Genomic DNA, 15,896 nt, shown 5'->3' with positions numbered 1-15,896 from the left:
TTTCAGCTAGAGGAATTCACCGAAGCCACAGAAATCCAGTCTCTTCTCGGCGATCTGTGTCGCGTCACTGGGTGCTGCTTTGAGGCTCATTAGACTAGATATCTGCCCTGTGCAGTGGCTAGCCGGCCCCTCCTTTGACCCAGGTCTTCATATATAGGTCAACATTGGCAGTCAAGTGACTAACATGTCTCACACACACACAATGCTGCTCTTTTAAGGACTGGACAGACAATCACTTATGCCCTGCAGTATCGGAATATAACAATGTCCAGTCCAAACGGGGACACACCAGAAATCTGTTGTTCACTTAAAGCAGCACCTTCTGTGAAGTTAAAGGAGCCTTTGGAAGAGAAGGGTCAGTGAGTTCTTCTCTGTGCTTCAAGAAGCGTTGCATCTTCAGGAACATGGTAGGGCGTCATTAAATAGGGCAATTTTCATGCCCGCTGAACAAAACACATACAATGTATGTAGTGGGCGGCTAGATGCAAAGAGACAAGAGAAAATATGTCAAGACAACACATTTTTCAAGCCTGGAATTTGATGTAAAGGGAATGGTAGATGGATGTCAATGGAAAGAAAAAACATGATCTCTTTTTATTCAACATCTCTCTAGTAGTTAAGACTGCATACATTGGGGTCAGCTATGGCTGCAATCTCCCACAGCACTATCTTTATATAACAACAGCGATATATATTACACGCTGAAGCACATTTTCTGTAATTCAGCTGAGAAACCATTTATGGATAAAACATAATAGCATGGGCCACTATTTGCAGAGAAATGCCAAAATATCAATGTCGAAAGTAAGAAATAAATGCCGATCACAATTCAAGTTGAAATATCCATATTGCTTGTTTTCTGCTCACGAAGAGACCAAAGCACAAAGATATTAAATGTAAAGGATTCAGATCGAGCCAAACTGGGCCCTTGTGGAACAGATCACTGGAACCAACACTTGTGACAGTGAGAGTGACATTTTTGCCGGATTAAATCGCGTTGTTACGTCTATGTTCGCAGCTTTATACAGTATTCATGAGAAAGGGCAGCCCATAGAGTTGTATCTCTAATGATACCCCTAACCTTTATTCACATACACACACGCCTGCACACAAAGTAATAAGAAACCCGGGGAGCCAGCCAACAGTAGTGGAATGAGTGTTCCCATCGCCTTCTGGCAAACTAAGCCCGAAGACATGAGCTTTTTTTCCTCTGGAGTGGAAAAATAGGTCTGACACTTAATTAGCAAACAAGGTCACAGCACAGAGCCCAGGTCCCACGTTTGTGTCTCCCGCTGTCCTGGAGATGCGACACTCTCTCTCTCTCTCTGCAAAGCACCCAAATGCAAACATTCTCAATATAAACAGAACACAATCTCTTTCCCTCTAACACTAGAGTATGGAACTGAACCCTGAAAATCAAGCTGTCTGTCAATTATTGCTGTATATCAAAGCATTAAGCCTAATCATAAAGACACAGTGTCCATGGCAGCTAACTGCCCAATCTGCAGTGTGTGGCTGTATGTTTGTACAAGAACAATGCGTCTGAAATGGATCTGCCAAACAGCCAGATCTGGAGCATCTGTCCCTGTAGAGAAACCTGTGGATGCAGCTTCACTCACATTCTCATGTCAAACCGTACAGCTTCATGCAGACAGGAGCAGAAGGACTTATGCGTGCACTTGACGTGCTGAAGCTTTTGGAGTGATAACTTCATTAGGTGAAGCCGACGTGGCTGTTAACTCCCGATGCCACTGTAGCTTTGATGCAACAGCGGCCCTATTGCCAAAGGGCAGCGAGGCCCAATTTGCATCTTTAAGAACTTGATAGCGAGCTCTGCAGATATTTGTTTACTTCTGTTACTTCCCATTTCAAAATGTCTCTGCTAGGCAGATGTGGATGGATGACAGATCATTCCAGGAAATGAGAAGGAGGGGGAAAAGTTCAGGAGGACATGTTCCCTAGTGCACCACACACATGCTGAGTTGTTTACTTTCTTTCCCTCCAACAATAGAGTATGGAACTGAACACTGAAAATCAAGCTGTCTGTGAATTATTGCTGTATATCAAAGCATTAAGCCTAATCATAAAGACACAGTGTCCATGGCAGCTAACTGCCCACTCCCTCCTTTTCCTCTTCACCATCAACATCTCACCTCTGAGCTATTTTGTCTTCATTATCCACGTCTGCCCAGAAGACTGTTTGAACAAACTACAGGTGAGAAGATTTCTTGAAGCAGGGACTGTTATGTGTGGACTGGCTGTAATCTTTACCTTCCTCTGCAGAGGTTTGACACACAGTCGAACCAAACAATCCTCCACTCACTGCCTCATTTCCGCATTTTCTCATCAGCTTTGTCAGAGAAATCCAGCAACTCAAGAGTAAGCGAGTGTGTGGGTGGGTGTGTGAGTGCCAACAATTGTGTATGTGTAAGTGCAAGTCAGCTGAAGAGTCCAGTGTTTCGTCGCCTCAACACTTGAGTGGACCTTTTCACCTCCAGCAAAACTGATTGTAAAATGGCAGGAAGAAAATGTATACCTTCCAAGCACATGAGAATATAATGACCACTGAGACACAATGAAAGTCAGTGAGGGTCACGGGCCAAACAAGATGCTGTTCACTGCAAGAAGATACAGCGACGTCTTTGTGGATGCGGGCGAGACGTCAGCCAATCATTTACATTCATGAATCAATTCACTTGTGTGCTAGAATACACAGAGCGATGCCTGAGAAGATGAAGGAGATGAATCAATGTTCGTCAGTAAAGCTCAGGTAAATCTGAGTCAGAGAGGCTGGATCAATCGCACTGAATTGATTTGTTAATACGGTGCTGAATACCTCGGTATCATGGCACACTAGGATTAGGATACTTACAGAAGGAACCTCCTTTGATTCCAGTGCTGCAGTTAGTGGTTGTGTTTCCCACTGTTTCTAACAAAGACGTGTGCTATTCTGTATTGTTCCTATTGTCAACAAAGCCCATGTATAGACCGAACCCATCTATGTTTACTTTCTGACTACCCAACCCTGTCTGGGGCTCTCAGCCCATTCATTGCCACTGAGGAAAAAGATATTTCAGAACTGGTCAAGAATATATACTTTAACTTTTAAAAACTGCAAAAATAATTTCCTAAAGCAGCCGAGCACTGTGCTAGGACTGAATAATACATGTGTTGGGTACTTTTCCGCTGTGGATTTGGTGCCCAAGTGAGTGTTTACGGTAGGACAGTGTATGTTCTAACAACCTCTATTGTTGAGCCCTGATGAACTGTGGATGTCGGACCTCTTGGCTCCCCATGCTTGGAGGGAGTCAGACTTCAACATCAAGTCCTCTACCCTGGACATTATTTCACAATAGGCCTTTGAGTTACTTCACCATATTGAAAAGCTCTTTGTTTGCAGTGGAGTCTGCACAGATTCTCACGCCGGAATGAAATGTCCTTTCGTGCCATGAGGCAATCTCGCAGAGTTTTTATGGTTTGTTCACAGTAATTACACTAAACCTTTGCTATATACGGCAAGTCCCCATATTTTGTTTTTGCTCAGATTATATTATAAGTATATTGTATATCTATGTTTCCTTCCCAATCTGCAGTGTGTGGCTGTATGTTTGTACAAGAACAATGTGTCTGAAATGGATCTGCCAAACAGCCAGATGTGTTTTGCTTGTTTTTTTCCTCTACAACTGTAGAGAAACCTGTGGATGCAGCTTCACTCCCATTGTTAAGTAAATGGACTGTAGATGTCATCATTCACCCATTAATACACGGATGGTAGGGACTACCATGCACCTGCCCATTCATACAATGCTGGCACAGCCAGCGGGAGCAATTTTGGGGTCAAGCGAGCTCTACAGATATTTGTTTACTTCTGATACTTCCTATTTCCCAATTTCTCTCCAAGGCAGATGTGGGTGGATGACAGATCATTCCAGGAAATGAGAAGGAGCGGCGCATGGACCACAAGAAGAGCTTTGTTAGGACACATTAACGAGCCCTTTTAAACGATCCCTCGTGCACCACACATGCCGAGTTGTTTACTGTGGTAATTTATCACTTAGCAGTTCTTTAAACCAACTCAATCGGAATAAATCCAAAATGAAAAGTCATAATTCCAAGTTGGGTAGTGGAATGTAAACACCCTACGATCTTACTGATAAATAAGTGATTAACTAGTGAGGGAGGAGACATAACACAAAATAAGGCTCCTCGTTCTAACATTTAAAGATTTTCTTGAACAAGATGAGAGATTTCTCTTTCTGATACTTCTGTAGAGGCACTTCAGGGCTGAACAGTTCAAACAAGAGGCTCAGACAAAGCCTGCTCTGTGAGACCGTTGACTGCCATACTGTATTAGTGTGTGCCAGTGCTTCTAAGCAGTGCCATGCATATTCATGCCTACCCATCAGGACGTCTTTCTCCACTTCTTGTGCCACGGCGAGCTCCACAGTCTCTTTCAATGGGTGCGTTTATGTGTAAAATTATATTCCCCTGTTATTTGGCACTCAAGTAACTCCCTCCTTGAAAAGCTGCATTATACTATTTAAAATAGTCAGCATGAGCTAGAAACCTCAGTGTGACAGCTGGCCAAGCAAATAGTTGCTGAAATATTACAGCATGTGAACACATTATCCAATTTACTGTTTCTGTGTTGGTTGTTTCCTTTGTATGAATTAAAAGATTCTGTTCATTTGTGCAAGCAGGAGTATTTGCAACAGGGATAAACACTTCATTAGGACCAGACCCCTCCACCATCATATACCTTCATGTTCGGGACACAGTGTCCATGTCAACAAACCCAGTCAGCTGTGTTTAGCGCAGAGCACATGGCCACAGTCAGACGGCCTGTTGAAAAAGCAGTGTGTGTGTGTGTGTGTGTCGACTGACAATGAGCACAGCTTGAGCAAAGACCTGAGTCATCTGGTGCCTTTTGGCCAAGTCACGCCATGTGATCATGGCTCATAAGGCCGAACAGGTGCCCACGTAAACAACAGAGAACAACAGAGGTACTGAAAAACAGTGCTTAGGTCATGTTGCCAGACAAATGATCAACCAATTGTGTAGATCATTCTGCAACTATGACAAGGCTAATGTGCCGTCTCTTCAAACACCGACATTTTCGGAACACAAAATTGCTACGTCCTCACATTACGTGGCTGTGTTAGCGTACGGAGGTGCCGATGTGTAGGAGCTTTCTGGCATTCAGATCACAAGATTATCACTTCACATAAGGAAACCATCGCCACTGTTATGAAGCTGCTTGCGACACAGTCCAACTGCTGTAGAAGACACAGCTCAGATAACAGCCCACGCAGCTTTCAGCATTTCCAATCAAGCTTGTGTTCTCTACAGTAGCAGCCAGAGTGCTAAACTAGGTTAAGAGACTTTTCATATATTATGCTTCAAACGGACGCTTTCGCTTGACTGCCCAAAGAGTTCTCACGGGGCCTTTTCACCTACATTGTGTTGGGTTTATTCCTGCCAGTAAATAAGTAAAACTGAGCGGTGTTTTTTTTAAAGTAATATTTATATGACTCTCGCTCCCTAATTTAACCTATATCATTGCATTCAGCAAATCTCATATTTCATGGAAAAATTAAATTCTTCAGTTTTGAAGAAGATTAATGCCAAGAGACAGTTAAAGACAGGAAGCAGGGGGCAACAGCGAGCCTGGCTTTGTCCAAAGGTAATCTGGTGTCTCTGCTGGTCACCCGGCAACCTAATGGCAACAACAAGACTCCAAGAAGTCACTGCACTCGCCCTAAAACTACTTATAGTGAATTATAGACTTTGTTTTTTGTATGTAATATAACATGTTTATTTGTGAGTGTTAGTGGTTTAGGTTGTGTCTTATACATTTGGACACAACCACGCTCCCCTGCCTCTAGTCTTTATGCTAAGCTAACTTAACCTACATGTCTGCCTGGCTCCAGCTTCATATTTAACAGACAGACATTATAATCACCTCCTTAGAATGTCAAACTATTCCTATAATAAAAAAGTGTATTAACTTACTTAATTCTAATTTTGTATCCATGATAATATTCTCAGTTTTGTGTTTTGTTTGAAAACCTTTTGTGGAAAATGAAGTTCTTTAGCTTCATGCTCAGTTATTTGAGGCATTCATTTTCTCTTTTCATTGTGCTGGAGTTAAATTATAATCTGGTTGGTCATGGGTCAGTGTGAATAACAATAAGTCTCCAGAAGTCTCTCTAAACACAGAGTAGTTCCTACCCCTCTTCAGTCATAGAGAAGAGCAGTGCTTTGCTTTGTCTTGTTGTCCTCTGTTGCAGGGGAATTAAGAAAAGTCCAACACCTCCTCTTTCCATCCATTGTGCATTTGTGTGTGTGTGTGTGTGTGTTTGTGAGTGTGCATATGGAGTCTATGTGTGCTTGCCTGGCTTCGACGCTGTGCCCTTCGCTCCGTCTGTCCTCCACACACTATGGCCCTGTGTGTGCAGCATGAGTGAAGCTGTGTGTTGCAGATAAGAGTCAGAGCACTGCAAAGGCGTGTGTGTGTGTGTGTGTATGTCTGTGTGAAAAAAGGATTCAGTGCCCTTTCTCCCAGTCAGACTCACCTCTGGATGCCCTTTCCTCCACTCACTGTCATTACACCTTCCTCATGAATAATCCAGCCAGTGACACTGGCCACTATACTACTGACACATTTCACCACATGGCCCACACATATACAGTATGGAGGCAGTCCTCCTCCATGCCCAACTGAACTCTGAACAAATGCCATATTAATATTCATGCATGGCTTATTTTTCTCCATGGAATAATGTGAGAGATAGTTTCAGTCGGGCGGTGAGTTGATGTTGTGATTGTTGGCACCTCCCTCAGTCTAGACTGCCAGTAATGAGAATAAAAAGGGAGATGCCTGTTTACTGTTCATATAAATTATTTTACAGTCAGGCTGGAATGTACAATGGTAGAAAAAGATCTATAATTAGGAAGCTGGCTTCCCCTTCTCTCTCTTTCTTTCCTTCTCGCCCTTGACCTCTCTCTCTCTCTGTTGGCATCAGGATGACTTGCTCAAGCAGTAGTTTGACTCATGATAATTAAAAAAAGATGAATGTGTTATTTTCCATGGGGTGATAGTAGCCGCTTCTTCTCTGGGGGCAATTAGATGTTGCTGAGCAAAATTGCGGAGGATAATTTCAGCAGCGTGAATTAGCAGATTGCAACAAAAGCTCCTGCAGCAACAAACCGAGCCAAGGAAAAGAATCTGCGGCATAATTAGTGCACAAATCTCATGCATAAGTCAGCCAGATTCCCTCAGAATGCTGGGTTCAGATCTGAATAATGATATGCCAACTGAAAGGAACAACTTTTTGTTCAGGGACGTTTTAGGCTAGTTTGTCGGAAGCTATTAGCGCTGGTGTATTGTCCCACCAGCACTTACAGAAAACATGACGCAGGTGGTTACATCACCTTGTGAGTTTGTGAGCCTGATGTGACAGCGATACCTTGACGTGTCAGTTGGCAGGGCTGTGATTTATACAAATGGGACACAGCTTGGACTAAAGGAGGCCTGCATTAGCATTCTTTGACCTCTTTTATTCACTCTCATTAGCTATGCAACAAGAGGGTTGATTTGAGACCCTTTGAGAGGATCCAGAGAGCGCAGGTTTGTCAGCGAGAAACGGAAAAACCAACCTGTTTGTCGTGCTCGCCTACAACGAATGCTAATGTTGGCCACATCAATGGGCTCTTCATGTCGAGATGCAGCCTCGGGCCCAGGAAGCTCGGAGGCTGACCAGTGAAACACAAGCGCGTCAGCAGCACAGCAACAGAGCCAGGAGAGGACAGCGGCGGCCCGCAGCCCAGAGCTTACACCAGCCACAGCTTTTATTTCTGGTTACACTGATCTAAGGAATGAAGGGAGAGCTCCAAATGTTTTGTTCTTCTCCGTTTCTCATTATACCCCCCAAACCCCCCCACCCCTTCTTTCTCTCTCTCAATCCCCTTTCTCTGCCTTTTACATAACCAAAGAGCTGGACTGACAAACAACAGGCATTTTAAATAAGTGTCGAATCAATACAGACAGGCTGCAGCCAGGCTCCGGTCAGCAGCATTAATATACAATCAGCTTGCACACCGCCAACTTGGAACTTTCAATCGATCTTAGTGAGGTGCTCTCGGTGTCCTGGAAATGACAGCATTCAATGCATGATTTAAAAGTGCAGTGCATATAGCATTATCCTTAGAAAAATAACACCAAATGGGATTACCATGGGATATTTATGGATGAAACTGTATAGCAAAGAAACTGGAAATCAAAGACAATTTGATAACATGGTCATAAAATGACGACGGGTGGTCTCGGCAGAAGCAGTGCAGGTAAACAAACAGCGAGAATGAATAATGGGCATAGCAATAGCACTTGCGGAGGCCCCGAGTGCTATGCTTCCCATCTCTGCCAAAGGTAATGGGATTTCTTGGGTTTAAATGCACTTTGCTCACTCTGTGGAGCCAGTAGGAAGCTAAACTATTGATCCACAAACAATTTAGCTGTCCAGCTGTCCAGAGAGAGGGAAAACAGGACGCCCCTAAATGTATAATGAGGCTTCCCAAGAGCTCAGTATTCGCTCCACGTGCCAAGAGGCCTTCGCCTTTGGGCTCTCTCTGCGATTAGCCTTCCATCCATACACTGCTCACACATGCAGGTCCCTCCCGGAGAAGGCTAAAGGTCAGCCAGCTAAAGAGCTAGTACGCTTCTCACCAAGGACGTTTCTGATTAGTGCAAGAATCCTCTTTGACCCCCTCGGTCTTTCATTACATTCAACACACAACTGATGGAGAGTTCATGGTTTCAGTTTAGCATCACAGTGACGGGGCTGGGCTGTAAACAGCATGCATCATCACTATAAGGTGGCGTGCACTGGGATAGCATGAGAAACAACATTCAGTATACCTGAAAGGTGACAGTATACGATGAGGAGAGTGTTGGTTATGCTTGTGAGCCTTGCGTGCTGAACTAGCATGTAGATGAAGTCGTGTCTTCCACACATGCTCCCATGCAGCGCCATAGCAACAGGCCTTGCTCAAAGGCCCCAAGAGTGGCTTGGCCCCAATGAGAAAGACGCTTTGGTACCTAATTGGACAGTTCCCTGCACCATTGGGCTTGTTTTTTTTATCCCCGGCACTATAAGATAACAATGCTAGCGGTTGAAACTATGGTTAAGCTTTCACAATCCCATAATAAACACAGATTAAATAGGATTAAAACCAAAACAATGCAGGCCATTACTGAGACTATGAATGACGATGGATACAAAGGTAAACTAAACTTTACAATGATGCTAAATTCTTGCTTTCATGTGCAGATTATGGAATAAATTGTTGTCAGATGGGATATAGCTGTAAGGTTTTGCCAGCATCAAAGGTGATTATTTCTGTTCCAACCTTTAACCATCCAAAGCGTCTGTTCTACTCTATACAAGAGCTAGCCCTTATTTTTGCAGTCTTATGATCTGGCCTGATCAAGACAAAAAAACAATGTGTAGAGCCATGAAAGGAACAAAAATATCTAAACAGATGAGGAATGTACATGTTAACCACTGCAACAACAACACTCTGGCTGAAATCCCAGGGAATAAATCAGACACACGCCACTGATTTTCAAATTGCATGAAATTGAAGATACTCGTACTGGACCAAAATAGCATATAGTGTTGTCTGACTGCACGGCTTCTCAGCAGCCCTGTAAACAATGGATCTCACTGCATTTAAGAAGGTGCAAAAACAGATGGCTCAGAAGTCCACTGTGCATAACGCTATCTTTCTGCTCAGTGAAATGTTTCACAAATACACAAGAGGTAATCTGACACTTTGAGGAAGAGTTTAATTAAGACCCATTCATATTAGGATGCTTCACATTGACTACTTAATTAGGGAAAACTGTCCTCTGAACTTGTTAACCTTCCAGTGCTGTCACTTTCACTTCTTATCTTCATTAAATACAAACTTCTTTAGAACGAGTTGACAAAATGCAATTAAGTATTTGATGAGCAAACAGCTCTTGATATTACTGCGGAAATTGAATGCATGCCAATGAAGCCAGATAAGGCTTGCTCTGCTAATAAGAACACAAACTGTCGTTTGTGTTGTTATTGTCATGTAGGAAGTCAAATATTATCTGAAAAATCTCAAAAAGCCAATCATGCTGTATAGAAATTAGGAGGCGAAGGGCACACATTTGTAATCTTCTTCTGATTGAGTCCATAAATCCCAAAAGATTTACTGTGATTGTAAAGTCTAAAAATAGAGAAACTGAGCGACAAATCAGAGGAGAGTGGCGGAAACTTGTCAAATATAACCTAGTTAAATGATGTCTTCACTTCAACTCAAGATTTAAAATCATCAGACAGACACAGGTCTTTAATTAATTAATCATTCAGAAAATGAATCCTTTGCCCAGTTCATCAGTGACCTCTTTAATAAATAAACCTTTATGCTTTGTTCCTCAATATCATTTAAATGTGATTTTGAGCAGTTGAAGCCTTCAGCTTCCCGAACGAACAGACCACAAAGAAATCTCTACACATGGAGCTTCTACCCTACTTCTAGATAACATTCTGATGACATTGATCAATGTCATCTTATTTCCCCCAAGAGTGACAGGGGGGCGATACCAGGTAATTTCCGAACACTATACCTGCTTGTCCGGCCCACAATATCTTAATGGAAATGGGGTAATCTGATTTTGAATGAGACATCACTATAGCAGATAGACAAAAGTGTATAGGAGCCACAGAGGAAGCTCAGCACTTTATCAACAAACAAAATCACACTGATAAAGAGCGGGGGAACAGATTAAATGTTCCAGGAGAAAAGACACTTTAAGTTTACATCTTTAAGCCATTTCATCAAAAACCTTGTCAGTAAATAAATAACATCTTACTCCAGGAGCTTTATTGCTATAAATAGACAAAAAGCCAGCAGTTGAAATCAAATATATCTATTTTTATCTTCAGCATTGTGCTGCTTTTGTGTAAAGCAACAAAAGGCCATTTATACAGGCAGTATTTTATCCTAATCTTAGACATGGCAGATACAAATCATGGACTGCAGAAGACCTAGATGAGCCATACACATGCATTTATGCGCGCACGCACTAAAACAACTTTAATCCAGCGTGGCTGAATAATTATTCATTTGGGGTTCTGCCTTTAAAAGTAAGTAGCCTCCAGAAGTGCTGGGAGCAGCTATTTAAGATCATTAGATTCAAGTAGGCAACAATGGCCCCAGAAATAGAACATGAGCCCCGGCAACAAGACCTTATCCAGTGAAACAAAGTGACTGATTTGAGAGTCCTATGTATTTAACACAATGTATAAGGTGCTTCAAAGATCCAGCTGGCTCTCACATCAGACAAGAAAAGCAGCAATTGCTTACATCTGAGAAGCTAGAAGCAAGTGTTTGGCATTTTTGCTGGAAATTAATTACCAAAACAACCCAATTTTTCACTTCAGCTTGAACCTGCATGGCTCTGTTTTCTACCTATTGGCTACACAAAGCCAACAAGTACCACCATTTTACAAAACGATGAGATATCTGAAAGCTTTGCCACATGGATGCAGAGAGCAGGGAGCTGTCCGCAGTGGGAGAATCTATGGTCGTTCTGGTGCAAACTGTATCCAGACATGGCAGATGGGGGACTGAGGGCCTTTCTCCTCCTCAGGCATGAACAGAGGAGAGGTCTGTCTCCAGGCAAACATAGAAGACGTCACGTCTCTGCCTCACCGCCGTACCATTAGTGGATCTCGCTATTGATTGCCACTGCGTAAATTGCTGAGCAATCTAAAGGAAGCGTCAAGACGAGAGCAGTTTTGTCAGCAGGACAGAGAGAAGAAGCACTTGTACATGCAGTGAAGACAGTCGCCGCAATGAGGGCTTGTGTTTGTGTGTGTGTTTCTGCACACAGACGTTCATGTTCATAGGCTGCCTCGTGTTGCTGTATCCTCATTCATTCAGTGCATTCAATTTACCAATGAAACAAGTCCACAGGACGAATTCCCTCCAGCGTGACTGACGCTGTATTCAGTGTGACAGCACAAACAGCGACAAACAAACCAGCTCTGTTGCTGGCAAATGTCAACGATGCCAATCAGTTTAAAGTCTGCTCAAAATCGCACGCAAGATCTTTCCCTCTTTTTAGCTAATGCTTTGACTCTTTGCCCACAAATGTGTCGCCCAGGGCTCAGAAGGACATCTGGAAACAAATCTAATCTCGTGAAACGACTCTAAAATGACTTAATCTTACATGGCTTACATCCAAGGTTCTGCTTTGATCTCCAAAACAATGCTGCTTGTATAAAGACATTAATTAAATTGGAAAATCATTGTCTTTGTGTATATATATTCTTCTTTTTTTTTTTTTCTTTTTTTCTTTTTTTTTTAACTGTTCATGCATTTGACAAATTTGCAGTCAACATTTATACAGCAGATGAATAAAAGCAATCTGTCTCACGTTCGTACTCAAGTTCATAAGTTACATTCTGACTTCAGTGGAGATGGGGAGGTTGAAGGCAGCTCTATTTTCTGCCTGAGGTGAGGTTAACCTGGGCTATGACAGATGTGTGACTGAAGCTTCAAACCAAAGGAGAAGTAAGTGTACGGCTATGTCGAGTCATTTGACTGTGACACTAATGGAGGCTGAGGCTGTAGCCTCGAAATGCATCACAGAACAGCAACATCCTGCAGGGTACTGTGTTACGTAAAGAAAGTTCCCCATAATGCAGACCACTCAAGCCGCAGCAGCCTTACAGACAATATGCTGGCAGGGAACGGCTCATTGCAAAATTCAAAACGCTATATTCAGACATGTTTCGCTACGCAGCAAGGGAGATCAAATATGTAAGATGATGCCTTTGCATGCAAGATTCACAAAGTGCTCCACCTGACAGGCGGCCACGGAATCCCTCTGACATTGTGTGCCACATTTATGGCTCTGATTCAATCAGGACAAATACACAGTGAAGAATTTCACACATGGCACCGACCGGCAAATAAGGTTGAAATGAAAATTTGACTCAAAAACATGTAGGTGTACAGTGCCCAGGAGCAGGAGGAGGTCAGACATTTATCAATTGATCATCTGGAAATATACACATTTTTGTGTACAGCTCACAGGCGTGGGGACACAATTCCAAGAGCAATTTTAATATACTGTAATAATCTAGTCAATAAACCAACATTAACATGTTAATCTAGAACCAATAAACCAAGAGACCATGTGGTTCAGCCACATATGCCCATCACAAAAGCAAAACAACTCTATCATAATTCCCTTTTAGTTTGTTTTGGTATTGATTACATCATTAATCACAGGCTTTGAAAGCTCATTGGACCACAATGGAAAGCTGTGGCTGCTTAAATCATACTCTGCTATCTGCTGCAGGGAGCTGTGCCAAATCAAGTCTATTAGTCAACGGCATTATGAAAACCATAACTGCGCTTGCATCCAAATCAACCCATTATGCAACAATCTTGAGTTGCAGAGACTTGACCATGTAGCTTATTGACGGTGACCGGCGTCAGTTCAGCTATTAACTGAGATCACAGGTTCAAAAAACAATGTCTGATCAATGACCTCCCCCCCCACACACTTAGATGCAGAAAACCAATGTAATATTTCAAAACTCACATCTGGGATTTTTGTTCACAAGTCAGTGCATAGTTGCATGCACTGACATGCATGATTTATATGAGGCTACCATCATCATTTTTGTCATCAAATAAATAATCTATCATGACAAAAAGAATAACTACTAATGAAGTAATCTCTCTAGAACTTCCTGAGGTCCCTCAACATTACTTTAGCAACATGTAGCATGGACGGTTTCTCTCCACTGAAGCCCTTTAGTCTGGTGAGTCAAGGACGCGCCCATGACACCTTCTCCAGCACCTGACATCCTGAAAGAATAACCCTGCGATGGGCCATTATGAGCACTACACGGCTCAATCTGCCAGTAAAGATGACAGAGCCGAATCACACGCCTCAATCGATCGCGGCACTAAACACCAGAACACGCGTTTTAGTTCCACCCCAGATGAAAGTGTTTACAGCCGTCGGGTGCTTCGAAATCTTGTGGCTGTTAAAGGCAGGCGGTAGTTTGAATCATCGGTATGTGCGGCGCTGTTATAGGCTATGGCCTCTGGCGTGCTCTGCAGAATGTAATACTCTGATTAATTGCTTTAAAGCACATTTGCTGTGTGTTGAAATACGTCCTTACATCTGCTCTGTGCATCGACTCATTTTTTTGGGTGGGGGGGGGAAGAAAGTGCATGGCAAGATATGCAGCAAATCATGTTACAGCATCACACCCCACCATGCCACGATATGTCAGATATTGCACACACGCAGTATGTCTCTGCATCTGTCAATACGACACACACAAAAACAACAAAATACAGTTTCCTCGTACCCATGTCGTAGGATTCTGCATTGCGGAGGGGCTGCGTTTAAGCTCCATCCCATCCGCGCATCCCACACTCAGTCTGTTGTAAACAACACTGATTTCCCAGCTGTCAAAACGCAGCGCCCGGTTTCCTGATCGTACTGTAAAATAATCCGTTTTCACTTGATATCTTGCCCGGTGCTCGTGTCCTTACCTTCCGTAGCGGGTTTAAACGCGCCAGGTCCGTCCGTGCTTGTGTCCTTCACGACGCTCGCACCTTCTCAGCACCGCATCGCTGGGCGCTCAAGAGAGGGGGAATAAACTGGCGGTCCTGTCCCCGTGGATTGGATGAAGGGTTATGACTGTCAATTTAGGGGGGCGCTAGACTTGCTTGTTTTCCACGCAGCACCACGGAGCTGGTGGCTCCCACAGTGGTGTCCGGTTCCTCCTGAGCTCCTTCAAAGGGGTTCCCCAGCACGAGGAAGACCTGAGGGACATTGAAAGAAGTGCGTTATATAAAACCTTTAATATCTTTATACATTTAATGACACAAGTTTACCTCAGTGTGTGATAAATTAAATACATTCCTCTTATAGTGGAACGTTTAAGTGCTCGTCGTGTAACATAATATCAGATTTGATTAGCAGTAACAATATCCCCACAGTGAAAATATTTAAAAGGGTTGACTGGTTGTCAATGGACTGATGGTTTGAGGGGTCTTTTCATTAAACGGCCCCATGTGGATTCATAGTTGACCGACATGTAATTAATGGGGAAACATACATGCCATCTACAATATCTTAGTTATTGTTATTAATGTGATGTTTCGGCATATGCTTGTTACTAATTTAACTAAAGGCTGCCTCGAGAGTTTGCCACAACCCTTGGGGTAATGTTACATTACATTACAGTCATTTAGCAGACACTTTTATCCAAAGCGACTTACAATTCAGTCTATCACATTTCTACACCGCAGGCACAACTACAGGAGCAATTTTGGGGTTAAGTGTCTTGCTCAAGGACACATCGACATGCGACTAGCAGAGCCGGAGCCGGGGATTGAACCACCGACCCTCTGATTGAAAGGCGGCCCTGCTATCCCCTTAGCCACAGTCGCCCAGCATGTTAACTTTAGAACAATACACAATAAAGGGGATTGAACCACCGACCCTCTGATTGAAAGGCGGCCCTGCTATCCCCTTAGCCACAGTCGCCCAGCATGTTAACATTAGAACAATAAACAATAAAACATGTTAACGTTACACATCTTCAGTAAATGTTAGCGAACAGCTGCCCACCTTGAAATATAGACACCAGCAGGTAACAGTCATTTGAAGTCGTCTTTCAGGCCATCGGAAGGATATCCGTCTCCTTTTCAGCTCTTTTAGTCTCCTCCGACTCCTGAGAACATCTCTGCGTCTTTTGATAGAGGCTTTACTGTGTTCACTTTCCATTTGCTAACTTTAACTTTGTCTCCCGTTTGGGCAGGGC

General features: G+C 43.1%; 1 protein-coding gene across 2 annotated transcripts in view; it reads right to left on the bottom strand.

The window, feature by feature from the left end:
* The window catches only part of LOC142947660 (contactin-1a-like), a 60,052-nt gene extending 44,156 nt beyond the window's left edge, over nucleotides 1-15,896 (bottom strand). For both annotated transcript variants that reach the window (XM_076089400.1, XM_076089401.1), the window contains exons 1-2: nucleotides 15,704-15,896; nucleotides 14,620-14,892 (exon numbers count right to left, since the gene is read on the bottom strand). The gene's annotated coding sequence lies outside the window, so the exon portion shown is untranslated. The remainder of the gene's footprint in view (nucleotides 1-14,619; nucleotides 14,893-15,703) is intronic.

Source organism: Anarhichas minor, unplaced genomic scaffold (assembly GCF_050575085.1).
Source record: "Anarhichas minor isolate MPS153535 unplaced genomic scaffold, ASM5057508v1 ptg000011l, whole genome shotgun sequence".
NCBI lineage: Eukaryota > Metazoa > Chordata > Actinopteri > Perciformes > Anarhichadidae > Anarhichas > Anarhichas minor.
Note: the sequence above shows the minus strand (reverse complement) of the source record. Positions and strands in the feature narration are given on the sequence as shown.